The sequence below is a fragment of the Solanum pennellii genome, chromosome 5 (assembly GCF_001406875.1).
Source record: "Solanum pennellii chromosome 5, SPENNV200".
Classification (NCBI taxonomy): domain Eukaryota; kingdom Viridiplantae; phylum Streptophyta; class Magnoliopsida; order Solanales; family Solanaceae; genus Solanum; species Solanum pennellii.
In genome coordinates this window covers 65,041,335-65,062,081 of record NC_028641.1, presented here as the reverse complement: position 1 = coordinate 65,062,081, position 20,747 = coordinate 65,041,335, and the positions used below count along the sequence as shown (strand labels likewise).

The window sequence follows — 20,747 nt, the reverse complement described above, 5'->3', positions numbered from 1 at the left end:
AGATTTATGCTTGCCCCCAGATCACATAATGCTTTCACAAAATGTAATGACCCGACTGTACAAGGAATAGTGAACGCACCCGGATCTTCTTTCTTCTATACGAGAGATCTTGTAGCAATAACACTACAATGCTGCATTCTATCATCATCCTCGAAAGTGATCGATCCTTTCTTTGTAACCAGATCTTTCATAAACTTGGCATAATCGGGCATTTGTTCTAGGGCTTCTACCAAAGGGACATTGATAGAAAGCTGCTTCAGCATTGTTATAAAACGCCGATATTTACCATCCTCGGTCTTTTTCACTAATCTTTGAGGGAAGGGTGGTGGTGGTCTAGGCATGGGAATTACCTTCATAGGGATTTCTGCATCTTTTCCAGTGCTATCTTCTGCTTCACCACTACCCTTTACCACCTTATCATCATCCTTTCTCACCTTTTCCTCATTAGACGGCATAGGTGGGTCAATGGTTTGCTTACCACCTCGAGTAGTGATTGCCATACAGTGTGCATTATTTTTCAGATTTTGGACAGTGTTGCTAGGAAGAGTGACATATCCTCAACTCGCGTCATACTATCTCCACCATCCCTAGGAGTAATTTCACGATTTTGAGGAGGGACATAGGGCCCATTCCTATCATTTCTGTTACCGTAGTTACCCATGTTGAAGTTGTTGTCGCGGTTGTAGTTTCCATCTCGGACATAATGACCCTCACGGTTATAGTTACCATAGATCTAACCTTGGTTCCCTTGACCTTGGCGCCAATTATACTGATTTGAGCCTTGGGCACTCGGTCGGAAACCCCCCGTCTGCTCATTTACTGTATAGAAATCCTCCGCATAATAGCATTCATCGTTAGGTGGTGGTGGTTTAGACAAGTAATTAACTGCATTTATCTTTTCTGCACCCCTAGTGATATGTTTTAGTACCAACCCAAGCTCAGTTCTCATCTGAGCCATTTCTTCACGAATCTCATCTGTGGCTGGGTTGTGAGTGGACTGCACTGCGAAGGTGTTTCTCCCAGTATCTGACTTCCTAGTACTTCAAGCTTTATTATTCCGGGATATTTTCTCTAAATTTCCAGCAATCTCAGCATAAGGACACTCCCCATAAGATCCACCTGCTATAGTGTCCAACACCGCTTTATTATTATCATCCTGTCCCCGATAGAAGTATTCCTTCAGTGACTCATCATCTATACGGTGATTTGGGACGCTTCTAAAAAACGAGGTGAATCTATCCCAAGAACTACTAATTGACTCTCCTGGTAGTGCCACAAAGTTGTTCACTCTGTCTTTGTGGTTTAGTTTCTTTGAGACCGGGTAGTAGCGTGCTAAGAAAACGTCCCTTAGTTGGTTCCAAGTGAAAATTGAGTTGTAAGGGAGCTCACTGAACCATATAGCAGCCTCTCCCGTCAGTGAGAGAGAAAGCACTCTAATCCCTATTACATCCAAGTCCAAGTCAGGCCTTCCTACACAGCTTTTACACACTGTCCTTACCTTAGCTATATGGGCATGTGGATCCTCAGAAGGTATCCCTGAAAACAAACCTCTGGTAGTAAGCATTTGCATCAGGCTACTAGTTACCACAAAGGTGTGACCTGGTGGTAGAGGAGGCAAGACAAGTGGCCCATCGGAGTCTATTATGTTGTCATAGCCTCTGTAGTATTCTTGGGGCCGTGGAGCGGGATTTTGTCCCCTCAGTTGGTGTTCACCCGGAGCATCGGGTAACAACTGACCATGAACATCAACCTGAGCTGGGATGTTCTGGTTTGGATCATCATCATTAATTCCCTAGTTTCGATTCATGTTGCGTAGTGTACGCTCTAATTCGTGATTGTAGGGAAACAAGGGTTCTCTTCCTTTCCGTGTATTTGGCATACAAGGAGGATGGTACTGCACGAATCAAAAACAATAAAACAAAGTAAAATCAAGAAAATATCAACTAAACTATAGTAATAAGTTTAAGTTAATCTAAAAGCTACTTTCCCCGGCAGCGGAACCAAAATTTGATACGCTCAAACGTACTTCTCAAATAAGAAGTAAAGCGGTCGTGTCAAGTAAATAACCCAACTAATGAGGTTGGGATCGTTCCCACGAGGAAAATAGTTTAGACTTAACTTCAATCTATTATTACTATTGTTCAGCAATTACTTCCTTGGAAAGAAAAAATGATAAAAGGGGGGTTTTCTATTTCTAAATAAATGAAAATAACTAGCGAAATTAAAAGAGACAACTAACAGCTTCGAATGTTGGAGTTTAATCAATTAATCAAAGTAACTAGGGTTTACGTGTTCCCCACAGGTTCATAACTTGATAATTCTAACTATAACAATTCTTTCCTAGTATCTTGCATGCAAAGTGATAAGTTATGTATTTCTAAATCCTTGGTCCTGCATCTAGAAAATTTCACTCCGCACCTTGGTCCGGCAATGTGTGTTGCTATAGTAACCCTTATCTTTACCTCATATTAAGCATCGTATTCGATATTTGACTAAGTTATTACCTCGTACCAATCAATACTAGCTATAGTATACACTAAATCTATGTTGATAATTCTTTTCCTATTATCTACCTCCTTGGTCCGGCAAGTAGCATTAAGGCGAGTTCTAACGTTGGCTATCCGTTAAAAAGACTTCTAAGCAAAAGAATTATCAATACATGCAAGACACTATTCTAGAATTGTTATTTTAGTTAGGTTTTACCTCATTATTCGCCTATGGTTCCCACAACCCTAGTTATGGAGTTTAGTTACCCATAGTCATAATCACAATATTCAAATATATGGTATAAGAAATCATGTACTTACTTCAATGAGAAAGAGTAAAATCCGAAAGTTTGCTTGATTAATCAACAAAAATCACCAACAATCAATTACAAGTATCTCAAAATATTCAAGAGTCTCACAAAAGGACTAAAAAATAATCAAGAGTCTAACAAATATTCTAAAAATAATCCAGGGTCTAACCTCAAAAATAATGTTTTTAGAACTATTTATAAAAAAATAAACACCTAATTAAATAAGGACTCTATATGCTGGAAATCTGTCAAAATGCAGCTGGGTCGACGGACCTCGCGACGGATCGTCGTGGTCACGACGGACCGTCATGGACTCCGTCATCCCATACTTGTGCAATTTCTTCTGCTGCTCTCTTCATTACCCTCGACGGCAGATATGACGGATAGTTACAGGCACAACGGTCCGTCGAGGGTCTCCGTTCCAAAAAACTTAAACTCTTGGAATTTGGGTACTGGGACTACTTCTCTAAACTTCATGACGAACCATCAGGACGGACCTTCATGGCTACGACGGTCCGTCACGCACTCCGTAACCCCACACTTGGTCAGACTTCCCCATCTTCCTTCAGCAGCTGCACTACGATGCCACCAACGGACCGTCACGAGTATGACGGACCATCACAAGCTCCGTAGGTGGTCTCTTCTGCATTTCTTCGGTCAAAAACCTCCGCATTCATCTTTGGACAGATTTCCTGCAAATAAGGAGAAACTAATATCAAAATTAGCACAAAAAGGCTTTTGCACACACTAAACTTAAGGAAAAAGTATTAATAATACCATGAAACCACGGTATATCACTCATGTTATGTCTCAGTCGAATGTAGATCTAGGATTGTTCATTATTAGTTTCCAGAAGAATCAATCTAAGAATGGAAAGGTAGTAGCTTAGCGCCTATGGGTCGATTTATTTATTACCTTAAGGCAGGAAAGATGGTTCTCTCAGAATGTGCATTGACTATAGATAGTTGAACAATGTCACAATCAAAAAAAAGTATTCCATCCCTAGGATTGATGACTTGTTTAACCAACATCAGGGTGCTAGCCATTTCTCAAAGATAGACCTTAGATCGGGTTATCATCAACTCAGAGTCAGAGATAGTGACATTCCGAAAACACCCTTCAGAACTCGGTATAGTCATTATGAATTTGTAGTTATGTCGTTTGGACTAACTAATGCTCCTGCATCTTTAATGTATTTTATGAACAGAGTTTTCAAACAGTACTTGGACTTGTTCGTTATCGTCTTTATTGATGATATCCTTATTTACTGTAGGAGTGACGAAGAACATGCAAGTCGTTTGAGAATTGTTTTACAGAATCTCAAGGATCGCCAGTTATTCCCTAAGTTTAGTAAATGTGAGTTCTTGTTGCAATCCGTTTCTTTTCTTGGTCACATTGTATCTAGCGAAGGGATCCGAGTGGATTCACAGAAGAGAGAAGCAGTGAAAATGTGGCCCAGACCTACATCTGCTACAGATATCAGAAGTTTCTTAGGTCTAGAGGGTTATTATAGAGGGTTCGTGGAAGGATTCTCCTCCATAGCCTTACCATTGACTAGGTTGACTCAGAAGATGGTCAATTTTCAATTGTCAGATGATTGTGAGAAAAGTTTTGCAGAGTTGAAAACAAGAATGACTACAGCTCCTGTCTTGACTCTACCAGAGGGTTCAAATGGCTATGTGATCTATTATGATGCATCCAGAGTTGGCCTAGGTTGTGTGTTGATGCAACGAGGTAAGGTGATAGCTTATGCCTCTAGACAGCTTAAGCTTCATGAGAAGAACTATCCAACTCATGACCTCGAGCTTGTAGCAGTGGTGTTTGCACTCAAGATCTGGAGACACTGCTTGTGTGGTGTTCACGTAGATGTGTTCACCAACCATAAGAGCCTTCAGTATGTGTTCACCCAGAAAGATTTGAATCTTCGCCATAGGAGATGGCTAGAGTTCTTTAAGGATTATGATATGAGTGTGCATTATCAGCCGGGTAAGGCTAATGTAGTAGAATATGGTCTTAGTAGATTATCTATGGGTAGTGTAGCCCATGTTGAGGACGAAAGGAAGGATCTAGTGAAGGATGTTCACAGGCTTGCTCGCTTGGGAGCTCACCTTATGAGCATATCTGACAATGGTGTAACAGTTCAGAATAAGGCAGAATCGTCTTTGGTAGTGGAGGTTAAAGAAAAGCAAGAGAGTGATCCAATCTTGCTTTAACTTAAGGGTGCAGTCCATAATCAGAGAGTGAAGGTTTTCTCCCAAGGAGGAGATGGTGTACTTCGCTACCAGGGTAGATTGTGTGTTCCTGATGTGGGCGAGTTAAGACAGCATATTCTTGCAGAAGCCCATAACTCTAGGTATTCTATTCATCCAGCTTCCACTAAAGTGTACTGCGATCTGTGGGAAGTCTATTGGTGGAATGACATGAAGAGGAATACAACAGACTTTGTGAGTAAGTGCCCCAATTGCCAGCAAGTCAAGGTATAACATCATAAACCAGGGGGTATGACTCAAGAGATCGATATTCCTAATTGGAAGTGGGATGTGATCAATACGGACTTCATAACATGATTACCGCGTACTCGCAGACAGCATGACTCCATTTGGGTGATAGTTGATAGGATGACTAAGTCTTCTCGCTTCTTGGCGGTCAAGACTACATATTCGGCAGAAGACTATGCAAGGCTTTACAGTAATGAGATTGTGAGGTTGCATGGGGTTCCTTTGTGTATAATCTCAGATAGAGGTCCTCAGTTTACCTCTCGTTTTTGGAAGTCATTTCAGAAAGGTCTTGATACTCAAGTTAACCTTAGTAAAACATTTCATCCACAGACGGATTGGTAGGCAGAGCGTACCATCGATCGAGACCCCCATTCACCCACTCTCTGACAAGAGCTATGGATGACCAGCACGGTCCGTAGGTCTGACCGTAGGGGGAAAATTTGCAGACAGTTGAGGGGAAATGCAGTTGGGTCAACTTAAAAAGGTCATAACTCTTAGCACAAAATGAATTAGGTGTCCCATTACCTACCTACAGATACATAATTGAATTATCTTTCCATAGCCACCAACCTTGCTAAAATCAGACCTTCGACTAAAATGTTATGTCCATTTTAGTAAATGCTTGTCGAACAGGCCCTGACGACGGACCCAGCGACGGGGCGTGGGGCAGACGACGGACCGCCAGTCCTGGCCGTCGTTTGGTCCGACAACAACCTTCGCAGGGATTTTTTTGGACCTTTTCCACTCCGTTCACACCGTAAGTTACGTTGTTTTGACATTAAATCATCATATTTTAATCAATTTAAGCCTATAAACATAATTAAAACATATTCAAGTCAAATCATTAAATCAAAACGTAGAAAATTAGAAGCAAGAGAGGAGAAAAAGCTCAAGAACCCTAGTTCAAGAACGCCACAAGCTCCAGCAGTTCCATCCCCAAAACTTAAATATTTTTCCGTGGAATTCATCACGAGGTCCTTTCACCCATTGGGTCCCTAGCTTTCAGTCAGATTCTTAATTCTCTTATCATGATTAAACCTAGGGTTTCTAGAACTTCATGAATTCATTAAATATATGTTCCAAATCAGATTATCATGTTATTACTCAGATTATCGCATGAATTTCAGAACCCTAGCTATGTATTTCTTTAGTTCTTGAATTACACATTCTAGGTCAGATATTTCAGTTACTTCAGATATGCATGCCTCAGTTATGAATGCATAATTACCAGATTAATTATTGCCTTCTTAGTTTGCATGTTTAGTTTTGAGCTATCCAGTATTCACAGAAAACTCAGTCATATTCAGTTAATAACATAATTCATGGGAGTAGAATAATACTGAGTTGGACTAGGGTTCAACGTACCCAATAGTCCTAGAACTACTAGTCAAGTAGGTTGTAAGTCCCCTCTATGGGCAATCAATTTAGTAATTATGCCATCATGCCTTTATACCTCTGGTAGGGTGTATTGGTCCTCTAGATGAGGCGTATACATCGGACTCCACATTTAGCTCATGTTGTTTTATTATCGATTATTAGTAGCTCCCGCAGATCAGTCAGACTCTCTGCATTGACCAGTTATCAGTATATTCAGTATTTAGCTTCAGCATATTATAAATTGGTCATTGCATTCAGTTAGCTCAAAATAGAGTTTATCATGTCAGATTATTATACTTGCTTTTATGCTTGTCCAGTTATGTTTTATTTTAGCTTTACTCTATCCTACATGCTCAGTACCTTTCAAGTACTGACGCATACATGTGCTATATCTTCTTGTGATGTAGGCTCAGGTTCTCAGCATTCAGATCACGCATAGATCGATTTCCGATCTCCAGTTCAGCAGATTCAGTGGTGTGTCCTCATTCTCCGAGGACAACAGTCATGAGTGTCATTTCAGTCTTTAGTCATTTAGTTTCAATTTTGCTAGATTTAGCTAGGTGCTTGTCCCAGTATTTCTAGTCCAGTTTAGAGGCTTATTTCAGGCATGGTTAGATTCAGTTTTGTATTGAGTTAATATTTCCTTTGTATTAAACTCATTGTTTTCAAATATCTCAGTTATAGAATATGGGTATTCCCCATCTTTTCAGATTTAATTATGATTTAGCTTCCGCATCAGTTTATTATCTTTAGTATGCTCATGATCATGCCAGCAGGGTTAGCTTGGGATCACTTGTGGTCCTAGGTTCCGTGTTCGCGTCTCGGGGGTAGCTCGGGGCGTGACAAGATGTTCCCTTGTCTTGCTCAAAGCTCTTTTTGGTAAATCTTAGTTTCCTCTTATCTAAAATGTTAAAACATTTATAAACTCTTAGGGAACACTTAGTTACCTTGTAACTTTTGAGAAATGAACTCAAATATTTAGTTTTTACTTAACTTGATACTTTTAGTATTAAAGCAAAGTTAAAACATTGTTAAAAGTCTCTTGAAAACTATTCAGACTTTGTTTTGACTTGTTTCTTAACTTTTAGACTTTACTCTTAACTTCTTTGACTTTGATCTTAACTTTCTTTGTTTGGACTATGGATTCAAGTTTTATGATATCATCTTTATGGATGGTTTCATGATGTTTAGATATACCTTCGAGTTTTGGGATTAACTAAGAAACACAGGTACATCACTAAGGAACTACTACGAAAAGATGGGGGAAGAATGGGGAGAACTGACGTCCCTAGTGCTCAGAGTGACGTCGGGCGCCAGCCCTCAAACTTCACAGGGCTGGTTGGGGCGCTATGGCTGGAGCGCCACCCCAGAGCCCTACAAACAGATATTTTTTGGGGGGGAGGTTGCTGGTGCGACGCCCCACCCTCTTCCCCTGGTAAACCCCAACTTTTGTCCTTTGTTTTCAATCTCAAAACCCTCTAAACTTCTATGGTTCTTTCCCAAGACACTTAGGATCATTAGTAATCTTAATATATGATATATTCAAGCTGAAATCACACCCAAAAATATGAATTAAACCTCAAGAAACTTCAACTAAACAGCCCACATGATTTCAACGAAACTTTCAACAATTTTCTTCAGAAACTCAATTTCTTAACATTGTAATACTTTAATCCGCTGAATTGAAACATGGTTGGCGTGTAACTAAACCAACGCTATGTGATCTCACATACCTTTTAAATATCATCCCCAAAGAAAGCAACAAGCTAAACGCGACGATCTTGACGAATTCTGAATGTTCTTCTCCTTTCTTCTCTTCTTTTCTCTTCTCTTAAAACCGTAACTTGTTTTTTTCTAAAAGCGTAAAATGAATAAGATTAGATTAGACCCAATTAATTACCCAAAAATGAAATAAAATAATTTTGTAAGAAAAAGACAAATTTTCCCTTCCTAAATTGGGATAGGACTAATCCAACAACCCAATTTTTGAAAGGCATAACTCACTCATACAAACTCGGAATCAAGAAAACTTGGCGGCGTTGGAAAGAAAATTCCAAGGTCTTTCCAACTATATCTGTAACTACACCCAAATCATCCTGGGATAGGATTTACGATCGTTTGAAGTTGGCCAAAACTCACTTTTTAACATACATAAAAATTTCCAGATTTTCTTATTCTTTCCAAAAATAAGTATTTTCATATTTTAAACTTTTTTCTAGTTCTTCATAGTTGCAAGAGGTTACACTAATATTTCTTGCAGGATCTGATGAGTATTATAGTGACACTATCACAATCAAGGATTACAACAATCGAACTTCTGTGAATCAACAAAACTCAATTAATCAAGGAAATGAGTAAATCAACCTATAAAGGCAAGTATCCAACAACCAAGGAAGACAACAAAACTCCAACTTACAAGAAAGCCAGCAATCAAGGAAGACAAAGAATTCTATTGAAGATGTCCACCAAAATAAGGAAGGATATCATAAACATGTTCATCAATCAAGGCAAAGAAATCAAAATGGAAAGATATCAAATCACACTACATCAAGATGGAAAGTCATGATGTGATGTACGAGACACAAAAGGAAAACAAATATTGCATTTACGATTGCAAGAAATATATGTCGTATATCTCTACAATCAATGAGATTCCAGAATCAATCAAGCAAATCATCATTAATTAGAGATTCCATAAATCAATCAAATATATTCAAGATATGTCTTGATCTCTAGAATCGATTAGATTCCACAATCAATTAAGCAGATCTGATCAATCAGATATTGTAGAAATAAATCGAATATATTTGAGATTGCAGAATATATACTCAAGATTGTAGAAAAAATCAATTAAGGAAGGAAAGCGATAACATGCATCAATCAAAGGATACTTTCAAGACAACAAGATCAATTAACATCCAAGACTAAAAGGAAGAAATCAAAATCAAGGGATGCATTCAAGTTGACGAGATCAACCAAAGATCAAGACCACAAGAAGATCATTATACAAAGGAACAAATCAATTTGCTCATGCACATATCTGATATGGACATGAATCAACAAATCAATCAAAATAAAATCAAACACTTAATCAAAGATTCTTGATTCAAACTCCTTCGGTTTCCATAAAATAGGAAAGTCCTTCAAAGCAATATAAACCTCTCGTAGCCATAGTTGTGAAGTATGCACTTCACTTACTTCACATGAACTTATATTGTAATCTTCTTTTATTTTCATAAAACTCTGTACACCCTTGAGTGAACAATTTTAAAGAAAAGAGAAAGAAAGATCTAAGTGTAGGTCATACAGTTAGAGGTTGTGTCAAAGAAGAAGGTCTTATTTGCATATCAGATGGGCTCTTAATCGTAAATATTATGTAACACCCAAGTTCTCAACTAACTCTTAAGGAAACCCTTGTAACCCAAGGGGACTGGACTAGGAACCACATCGGTGATCCGAAACAGTATAAAAACACTCTGTATTATTTACTTATAACAAGTTATTATTAATTTTTATCTGTTTTACTAACGTGCAGGTGAATCGACTGACCAGAGTAGGAAGTCGGCTGAAGGGAATTTTATTATTACTATTTATCTGTATTACTAACGTGCAGGTGAGTCGACTGGCCAGAGTAGTAAGTTGAATTAAGGGAATTTCGATTCACCCCTTCTCTCTCTTGACTTTCAATTAATAACAAATCAGGTCTCACTACTTCAATATTTAGCCACACGTGAGCAAAGATCCAATTGCACACTATCAAGATCCTGGCGCGTTACTTCAAGACGGACATTCCTCAAATCGACCACCATACTTTAATGGACATCATTACTCTCAATGGAAATACATATTTAGAATCTTTGTATCTTCAAATGATCATCAATCATGGATAGTAATCAAGAAGGGCCTGAAGCCTATTCCACATTTGACTGAAAAAGATTGAACTAAAAAAGCCATTTGATCCTGAATAATTTGATATTTATGTTGTGCAAAAGAAATGTGGGACAAACTAGAAGTGACTTATGAAGGTACCACTAAAGTAAAGGGATCAGTTCACTTATAAATGAATATGAGTTATTCAAAATGGACGAATATGAAAATGTTGAATCCATGTTTTTGAGATTCAGTAAAATTGTCTACAAACTCAAATCACTTGTAATAGTGTATTCAAATGTACTACTAGTCAGAAAACTCGTCATAAGTCTCCCAAGGCTTGGAAAACTAAACCTGCCATTCTGGGATGGAGATTTGAAGAAAATGACATACAATGAACTTCGAGGAAAGTTAATGGTGTATGAACAAAAGCATATTAACAGGTACAACAAATATGATAAAAAGAAGACTGTGACATTTACAGCTGAGACATCTGACATTGGATAGGAAGTCGATGAATATCAAAGGGAAGAAATGGCTCTCATAAATAGAGGTGTCAAACAAATGCTTAGACAAAGAAGATAGAGACCTCAACAGAAATTCAATAACAATGAATTCAAAAGAAATGATGATCGATGCCACTATTGTCCAGATTTGAACTAGTCATTGGGCTTCTAAAAGTTTTAAAATTCGATAGGACCATATATGTGATGCCTATCAGCGTGGTAAGCAAACTCATTCTTTGTTCAAGTTTAAAGATAATGTAAGTACCACTAAACCTTTGCAACTTCTACATATGGATCTCTCTGGCATTGGTGGTAAGAAAAATGTCTTGTTATTGTTGCTGGCCTCTTAAGATTTACTTGGATAATTTTCCCATCTCATAAAATGAAGTTTTCTCTAACTTTGAAGTGTTTTGTAGAAGAGTACAAAGAGAAGCGAAATATTTTATTTCCATAGTTTGTAGTCAATCATGGAGAAGAATTTAAGAATAAAGAATTTGAGGAGTTGTGTGAAGAAAATGGATTCACCCAAAATTCCTCATCCCCTAGATCACCTCAGTATAACAAGTGGTAGAATTGGGAAATCATCTGCTAGAACCATATAAGTTATTTTCACCATTTCGGATTCAAATGTCTCATTCACAAATTGTAAGACAAATCTGGGTGAGTTTGATCCAAGAAGAGATTAAGAAATATTATTATGCACCCGTTAGTCGTACATTTTTTAGCTTTTAACATAAGAACTTTAAGTGTTGAAGAATTTGTTCTTGTTTCTTTTATGATACTAACCCAAGGATGCAGGAAGTAGAGTCTAAATATGATGAAACTACTCCAACAGCAAACTCTGAGAACCTCTCAAATACTTCTGATCATATTATATAGAGCATTCAACTACTCCAGAACTAGAGTTGACTAGTTCAGATGGTAAAAAAGGTATGCGCAGATAATAGAGACATGATGCTAGCTATTCAAATAACATCATCATGGGGAAGCCATCTGATTCACTTCAAACCAGATCTTTCATTGAAAAAGCAAGCCTTCTCGCCCTTGACTCTCAGATTGAACCAAATCGTATAAATGTAGCAATGGAAGATGAATCCTAGAAACAAGCGAAGGACTTTTTCAGTTGAAAGAATCTAAGTATGGACTCTCACTGAAAAACAAAAAAATTGTTCCGGAATTGAAACCAAGGAGATCTTTCGAAATAATCTAAATGAAGATGAAAAAGTTATTTGTAACAAAGCAAGTTTGGTTGTTCAAGGAAGGTATTGATTACAATGAAACTTTTTCTCTGGTAGCAAGACAGTCAGTAAAGGAATATTTGTCATCTTATAAAAAATATAGAACTGGAATTATGGTACCCTCAATCATCTCATTTTAATTTAATTGGATATACATATGTTGATTTTGCTGGTGATAAAAATTTCCAAAAAAGTACTAGTTGACCGTGTCAAATTTTAGAACAATCATTGTTCTCCTAGTACAGTAAGAAGCAAACTTTGGTTGCACTATCTACTACAGAATCCGAGTATCTAGCTGTTGGAAGTTGTGGTACCAAATTATTATGGATAATGCATCAATTGTTTGATATTAAGCATCTTTTTATTCAAGATCTTCTGATTTTTTTAGTTTGTTGATTCTGTTATGGTCTCTCTTGGTCTTTCTTTTTTATTATGCCAAAGGGGGAGAATAGTCCCAAGTCTCTTTAACATGAATAAATCAAGTTAGAGTGAGCTATATAACTTAAAGATAGGGGGAGCTATAAAATATATCAGGGAAGTTTCACTATTTCTTTAAGTCTATACAAATTGTGACTTAGTTGTCATTATAAAGAAGGGGGAGATTGTTAGCCTCATAAAATTGGATAATTTTAATAATGAAACACTTAATCGACTTGTGACTTGTTGCAGAAAAAGAAGGAAAAAGATGAGCCAAGAATATAACATGTAAAGAAGGAGAAAATATATTCATCAATAAAGGCAAAGAAATCAAATCATACTACATCAAGAGGGAAAGCCATGATGTGATGTAGGAGACACAAAAGGAAAACAAATATTGCATTTTACTATTGCAATATATTTCTTGATCTCTAGAATCAATCAAGCAGATCATGATAAATCAAAGATTTTAGAAATCAATCAAATATATTCAAGATTGCAGAATATGTCCAAGGTTGCAATTACTATTGCAAGAATGATATGTCTTGATCTCTAGAATCAATTAGATTCCAGAATCAATCAAGCAGATCATGATCAATCAGAGATACTAGAAATCAATCAAATATATTCAAGATTGCAAAATAATTCAAGATCGTAGAACAAATGAATTAAGGAAGGAAAGAGATAATGTGCATCAATCAAAGGATACTTTCAAGACAACAAGATAAGTTAACATCAATGACTACAAGGAAGAAATCAAAAGCAAAGGATGCATTCAAGTTAACGATGTCCGACAAAGACTCAAGACCATAAGAAGATCATCATACAAAGGAGAATATTGATTTTCTCATGCACATATCTAATATGGACATGAATCAACAAATTAATCAGAATAAAATCAAGGACTTAATAAAAGATCCTTGATTCAAACTCCCTTTGGTTTCCATAAAAGAGCAAAGTCCTCCAAAGCTATATTAACCACTCTTAGCCATATGTGAAGTATGCACTTCACTTGAACTTATATTATAATCTTATTTTATCTTTCATAAAACTTTGTACATCCTTGAGTGAACAATTTTTAAGAAAAGAGAAAGAAAGATCTGAGTGTAGAATATACATGTAGAGGTTGTATCAAAGAAGAAGGTCTGATTTGCATATCAGACGGCTCTTAATCGTAACATTTTGTAACACCCAAGTTCTCAACAAAACTTTAAGGAAACCCTTATAACCAATAGGGACTAGACTAGGCACCACATCAGTAATCCAAACCTGTATAAAAACACTCTGCAAGTTATTATTACTGTTTTTCTGCTTAACTAACGTGTATGTGAGTCGACTGACCAGAATAGGAAGTTGACTGAAGGGAATTTTATTATTACTATTTACCTGTTTCACTAACGTGCAGGTGAGTCGACTGACCAGAGTAGGAAGTGGATTGATGGAATTTTAATTCACCCCCGCCCCCTCTTGACTTTCAAAAATTACCCCCAACTTTGTTTTATTTGTTGATTTTGCCCCTTCTGTTAATATCAAGTTAATTTTTATCCTTGCGTTCAATAAACTTAACGAATATACCCCTCCTTGGATGGAAAGCTCCAAATAAAATAAAATTATCCGATTTTACTAGAATTACCCAATTTTAACCTGACCCGACCCACTTAATAATATAATTTATTTCTTTTAACCAAATTAACTTTGTTTTTCCCACCACCACCACCAAAGCCACCACCCTCTCTGAAATCTCCACACCCACCAAATAATATATTGTATCCTAACCAAGAACCTCCTTGATTTGTTTCTTTTGGTCCTCCGTCAACGACGTGGGTAAAAGAACCTAAAATTTAACATATAAATCACCCTTCTTGTTACTGTAATGTAGCGGCATCCCTTCACTTTTAAACTTCCTCACTTCTTCAGGTTTAGTGATTCCCTAGTGAAGAATATAAATAATGATTTTGGTACACGGTTTTACAATCAAATATACACGGTTAGTATCAAATATTTTTCTTTTTTTCTCAACAAAGTTTCAATGAGATCCAATAATTGTCTAGATACTGTTATCTGCCTTCAAACAAAATGCAAATGTCAAAACTTTATAAATTAGCTACTAATTTTATAGTTTTGCAACAAAGAGTTAAAACATCGCTATTTTGTGTCTTCAAGCCTCAGTGTTGGGGTACTTGAATACGACATCTTTGCCTCAAAGCTTCTGGTAAACTGCAGAAAAAGTCTCCAGCATGTACTCTGTGTTATTACTCTCCTTGGGGTCAAAGTAGACCTTCATTATCTTGGATCCATCAACACAACATCTAGTTCGCTTTCCTATAATGTCTGTAGGGACAACCAAATCATCTGACATGGTATCATGGACAGAAGTAAGGGTCCTGGTGCAAGGCCGCCGGCAGTAGAGCCCCTCTTTGTGAGACTCACTATCCTGCTGGTGGCAATGAAAATCACATCCTTTCAACCAAATTTCTTCTCAAGCTCCCTAACAAGCCTGGCATGGACCTTGCAGAAAGCTTTCCTCAGTCTTGAAGGAATGTATGACAATAGCTCTCCTATTCCCCGACGCATCAATTTGAACTACTGAATTGATGTATAGATCATTAAATTCACTTTTAGCTCTAGGTTGGTGTGTTCCGAATCAAATAAATCCTGTCCAACAGACACCTCAAATTAAGACGGTTCAACATTTTGTCTTTTGTGAATCTTTTGCTTTGATGTGTACATCTTCACAGATCTCTGAACGTTTGGCAATGGCGTACACATCTGTGAGGGTGCTAGAATCAGTTGCTCTGACCGTTAGTATTGAAAATTTAAGATTTATGTGAATTAGTTTAACTCTGAAGGGTTGGTGGTGAGGAGATCTCAGAGAAGGTGGTGGTGGTTTTGGGGAAAATAAAAAATTATTTGGGTAAAAGAAATGGGTTATATTATTAAGTGGGTCGGGTTTAAATTGGGTAATTTAAGTAAAATTGGATAATTTGAATTGATTTGGGGCTTTCCATCCAAGGAAGAATATATTTGTTATGTTTATTGATGACATGGTAAATATAAAATGTTTTTAATGATAGGGGTAAAATCTACCAATAAAACAAAGATGAGGGGTAATTTTGACCCTTTTCCCTTTAATTTATTGTAATAGATATATAAGCACGAAAGTCATATCTGAAAGAAAAATTGATCTAAAGTTTGCAATCTGTCAGTCTTAGCAAACCTGGAGATTGCGACATGTCTAAATAAAATTATTAGGACAAATATAGTGATTAAATGGTGAAAATAACTTATAAACATGATGCAATTCACCTCGTATTCAAAAAAAGGCTAGAAAGGGTCGAACGGGTAAGTCATGAACCAAAAATGGACAATGAATCCTTCACAGAGACTTGGACAGGCCGTGTAAGGGACAACAGTCCATCAAAGGGCTCGTGAACACTTTCCAAAACCTGCCTAAGGCAAGGTTCACCCCACAATGCCCAAACAGCCCGTCAAATGGGTCGTACAAGTAACCCATTTTATAGGGTGTCATCCTAGGTCACTATAAAAAGACCACGGACGTCTAAATAGTCTGCTAAGTCTTTTGTGAAGGAAACTTGTAAGACTTAGAATTTTGGGTCAACTTCGATGATCATATCTTTTAGTGATGCCCTATTAGGCAGGACAGCTTCACGACCTACTTGACGGTCCATCATGATATAGACGGACCGTGAAGCCCTTCTAGAGAGGCATTTTGGCAATTTTAAGTAAGGGTTGCTGCATTATTTTCCCAATTGTTTTAACGCAATACTATATCGTTTTACCTTCTTTCATATGCCATATATAAACTTTTTGTCCCAAAAATCTCCAAATTCAATTCATTCTCCTAAAATCGCCTAAACTTGACCAAATTCATCTACTCTAAAAAATTTCTCTCTAGATCAACAAAGAAAAATGTGACGCTATGAGCCTACACCCTGGGCGGGACTAGCACTTGAGAACCATTGTTGGTCCCAAGCGACCCTTGCCCTTGGCTTGACACTCAGCGGAAGACTTGATGTCACGAACTGAGCCTACACCTTGGACATGGCTGGCACTTGAGAACCATTTCTGATCCCCAAGCGAATCTCATCTTAGCTTACTACAAGTGGAAGACTAACTCAAGCATATTCATGAAACTAAAATAATTAACTCGAAATAAAAATAAATTATTCAACTCGCCATAAAATAGGCAACTTACATCTTAAATACATTTAATAAGATAAATGAAACAGACTTCTGAAACTCTATTGTCTATCTATGAAGCCTCTAAATGACAAAGATGGAAGTCGGGACAAGACCCACGACATCCTGATGAAACTGAAAAAGCAAATGAAATCCATCGGAAGCAAGAAGTCTCACCATAGCTAAATCAAACTCAATGTGTTATCAACAAAGCTCATATTGATGATCATGAATACTTATATCTGCATCATGAAATAGTAATGGTTCAGTACGTGGAATATACGAGAATGTTAGGGGAATTCTAAATTATAAACGTAAGTTTGAACTTGATAAAAAGGTAACATACTTAGCTCTTCTCAACTCAATTCAACTCAATGAAACACGGTTCAACTCAAATCAAGGAATAATTAAAGGTACTCAAAACTACTCAAAGATGCACAACTCGGAGGTACTCAAGGATAAAATACTCAACTCAAGATACTCAACTCGAAAGACTCAACTCATCATACTAAAGGATAAACCAATAATAAAAGATGTTATATATATATGAAAAGTTGTATAACTATAGATAGAAAGTCAATGTATTGAAAAATACAATAATACTCAATGTGTATGTAAAAATACAATATAACTCTGTGGGAGTTTCTGTAACAGACAATCACCACTATGACCCTAAGTGATGATACGATGTCTTGCGCGCGCTGCCAGAACTATCCTATACTTTGCCTTCATATAGTTAGTCTTAACTAAGTGGATCCACTAGTCTATGCTAACAATCACTAAGGAATCATCTAAAAAGTATGATCCTTTCTACCCCTGAAGGATACATGGTTTATAGAGACATGAGTCATGTGAACTCAAACTCGTCCCCATATTGGTCTCAACATTACTCCCAAAATAATCATATCATATGTTTAGAAATATAAATTTTTTTGTGGATTGAGATTATTACTTAAAATCTTTCTCTAAATAGAGATGGTACTCAAACTGCTCAAAACTCTTTTGGGAATCTCAGTTTCCTCTCATCTTAAATGTGAAAACATTTACTCTTGGAAATACTAAATTCCCATATATCATTTTAAAGAAAATGAACTGTACTCTTACTATTTACTAAATTCAAAGCTTAAGTTCTAAAACAAATTTAAAACATTTGTAAAGGACTTCTTAATATGGTTAATGCTGAATTATGGACGTGAACGACTCGATGAAAAATTTTCAATAACCATAAATAGAACTCAATACTTGGAACTCAAAAACATCAATGATACTATTCATTTCAAGAATGCTCAACTCAGAGGGTTCATGCATAATTATAAGCATGAACTGCTCGACTCAAGGACTCAAAGATACTTCTCATCTTAAGACTATTCGACTTATAGGGTTCATGCAAGATTATGTGGATGAACAATTCAACTCAAGGACTTCATGGGTAACATGTAAAAGTATCATGGTTAGAATTATAATCTCAAAGGTGATTAAGAACTTTATACTCAAGACTTAGAACTTTAAGATACTCCTCTCAATGATATTCAATTTATGGGGTCCATGCGGAATTTATGGGTATGAACGACTCGATTCAAAGGTCTACATAACTACATGGAACTCATATGTACGATTCTTCTCATTATCTTACTTACTTCCTCAAAACTTTGTTGAAACCAATAGTAGATCTCAATAAATGCACAAGTAAACTCAAAGGCTTTGTTAAACTCCACTCTTACATCTCTCTTGAATGTGAATTATGAATTCAAGACTTATGGTTCATGATATGAAGGATCTCGTCATGAAAAATTAGGCTCATGAATACATTCTCATCATTCTCATATTCACTTGATCGAGTGTTGTAACATGTCACTATTAGTTGTAGAAGACTCCTTAAAAAGACTTTAAGGGACTTTCTCAAAAATGTTTGAAAGAACTCTCACAATTTGACTCTCAACTCTACCTTGAATTTGATTTATGAATTCAAGGTTGTGATTTGTGATAGGAAAGATCTCGGGATATTATGAGTGTTTTTAGATAGTTAAACATGAGAAACAGATGAAAAACATTGTCTGGGGAGCAAGTCCGCGATGCAGAGATGAATTATAATGTTTGGTTAAAATAATTTTTGAAATTGTGGAATCTGTGACCTACATGTCTGCGTCGCGGACCTAGTACCTAATCCTTGTCTCACTTTTTCTTCCTCGTTTTCTAACCCCAATTTGCCTAAATTTGATTCAATACATGTAATCAAGAATATAATAAAACATAACACTAAAATTGACTCGATTTCCTCAAGAACTCAACAATCTCATCTTAACTCAAGAACGAAAGCCAATTTCAAGAACATAATTCAAGAACATTAAACCTTCATCTTTCTAAAACGAATATAACGATAAAATTAACATGATTGGAATGTGGGTGAAAAAATCCAACACTATGGAATCTTACATACCTCTTAGGGATCAAACCCATGGAAAAAATCTCCAACAATTCTCAAGAATCTCGACGAACGCCTTGATCATTTCTCCTCTTTTCTCTTCTCTTCTCTTCTTGAACTCTAAACTAAAACCTTAGGAGTATATAAGGATTATAAAACTGAACCTAATCAGATTATACCCCTAAAATATTACTAAAAAATAAATTAAATCTGACTGGGTTTGGAAAAGATCGCAATACACCTACGATTTTCGGGTAGCTTTCCTTAACTGGAATCATTGATTTCAAAAGAGCACATATCACTCATTCAAACTACAAACTTAGCAAATTTGACGGTGTTGGTAAGAACAAAGACCTTTCATTGAGTACCTGGTAACCCACCTAAGTCATTCTGTACTAAAAGTTATGGCCGTTTGAATTTGACTCAAAACTTAAAGGAACTTAGTAATGAGTCGAATGAGATCTCTTTTAGTTCTTCTTTTAACTCAAGGTGCTACATCTAAGGACCTTAACACTCAAGAAATTTTAATTTTCCTCGTTAAAATCCTAATTACTACATAGGATGGTTTGAGTCTCAATTCGAAAAATTTCTGGGGTGTAACACTTTAAGTTTCAAAAAGAGAATTCAAATGCAGGATAACTCAACTCTCTCAAACTAAACTTTCTCAAACTAAAATGAGAATGTTTTAGAAATAAACATTTAGCATAGCGAAATGGAAACTCAAGTCTATACTTAATCCAATAACAGGATAACAACAAATGAACTAACTTCTATGAAGCCTCGAACATCATAGATGGACGCCGGCACAAGACCCACGACATCCTAATGAACTAACTATAAAGCAAATAAAAGGGGTCTTCTGAGAGAAAGGAGGCTCACCAACTGACTCTGAGTGCTCAACTGGATCAACCAGACCATGGATATTGATCCTGGTTACCTGTATTTGCATCGTAAAATAATGTAGGCCAAATCGAGTTAGTACATTGAATGTACAAAATTCGAGGGGAAAATTAAACATGAAATAAGCTTGAACTGAATTCTGAAAGAAACACTTACCTTAGCTTTACTCAACTCATGAATACTCAATTTAATGCCGAAATAAACAATAATAAAGATGCATTTATAGAAATCCTTTAAGCAGTAAGAACAACTCATTATACATATATAAATAAAGCAGTATACCATTGTGGGAGTTTCACTAACTGAAAACCATCACTATGAGCTATGTGATGATACAACATCTCGCCCACGCTGCCAAAACTACCTTATCATTTGTCGGGATGTAGAACGCCTCAACTAAGTGGATCACACTAGTGTATGCTAAAAACACTAAGGAACCATCTAAAAAGTATGACTCAGCTGGAGGGTCGCCCCAACCCTCCTGGAACAAGGGGGACATATGCCCCATCCATCCTCGCGCCA

General features: G+C 36.7%; 1 pseudogene; it reads right to left on the bottom strand.

The window, feature by feature from the left end:
• Positions 1–14,861: 14,861 nt before the first annotated feature.
• LOC107019848 lies at positions 14,862–15,448 on the bottom strand (annotated as a pseudogene).
• Between the last annotated feature and the right edge of the window lie 5,299 nt (positions 15,449–20,747).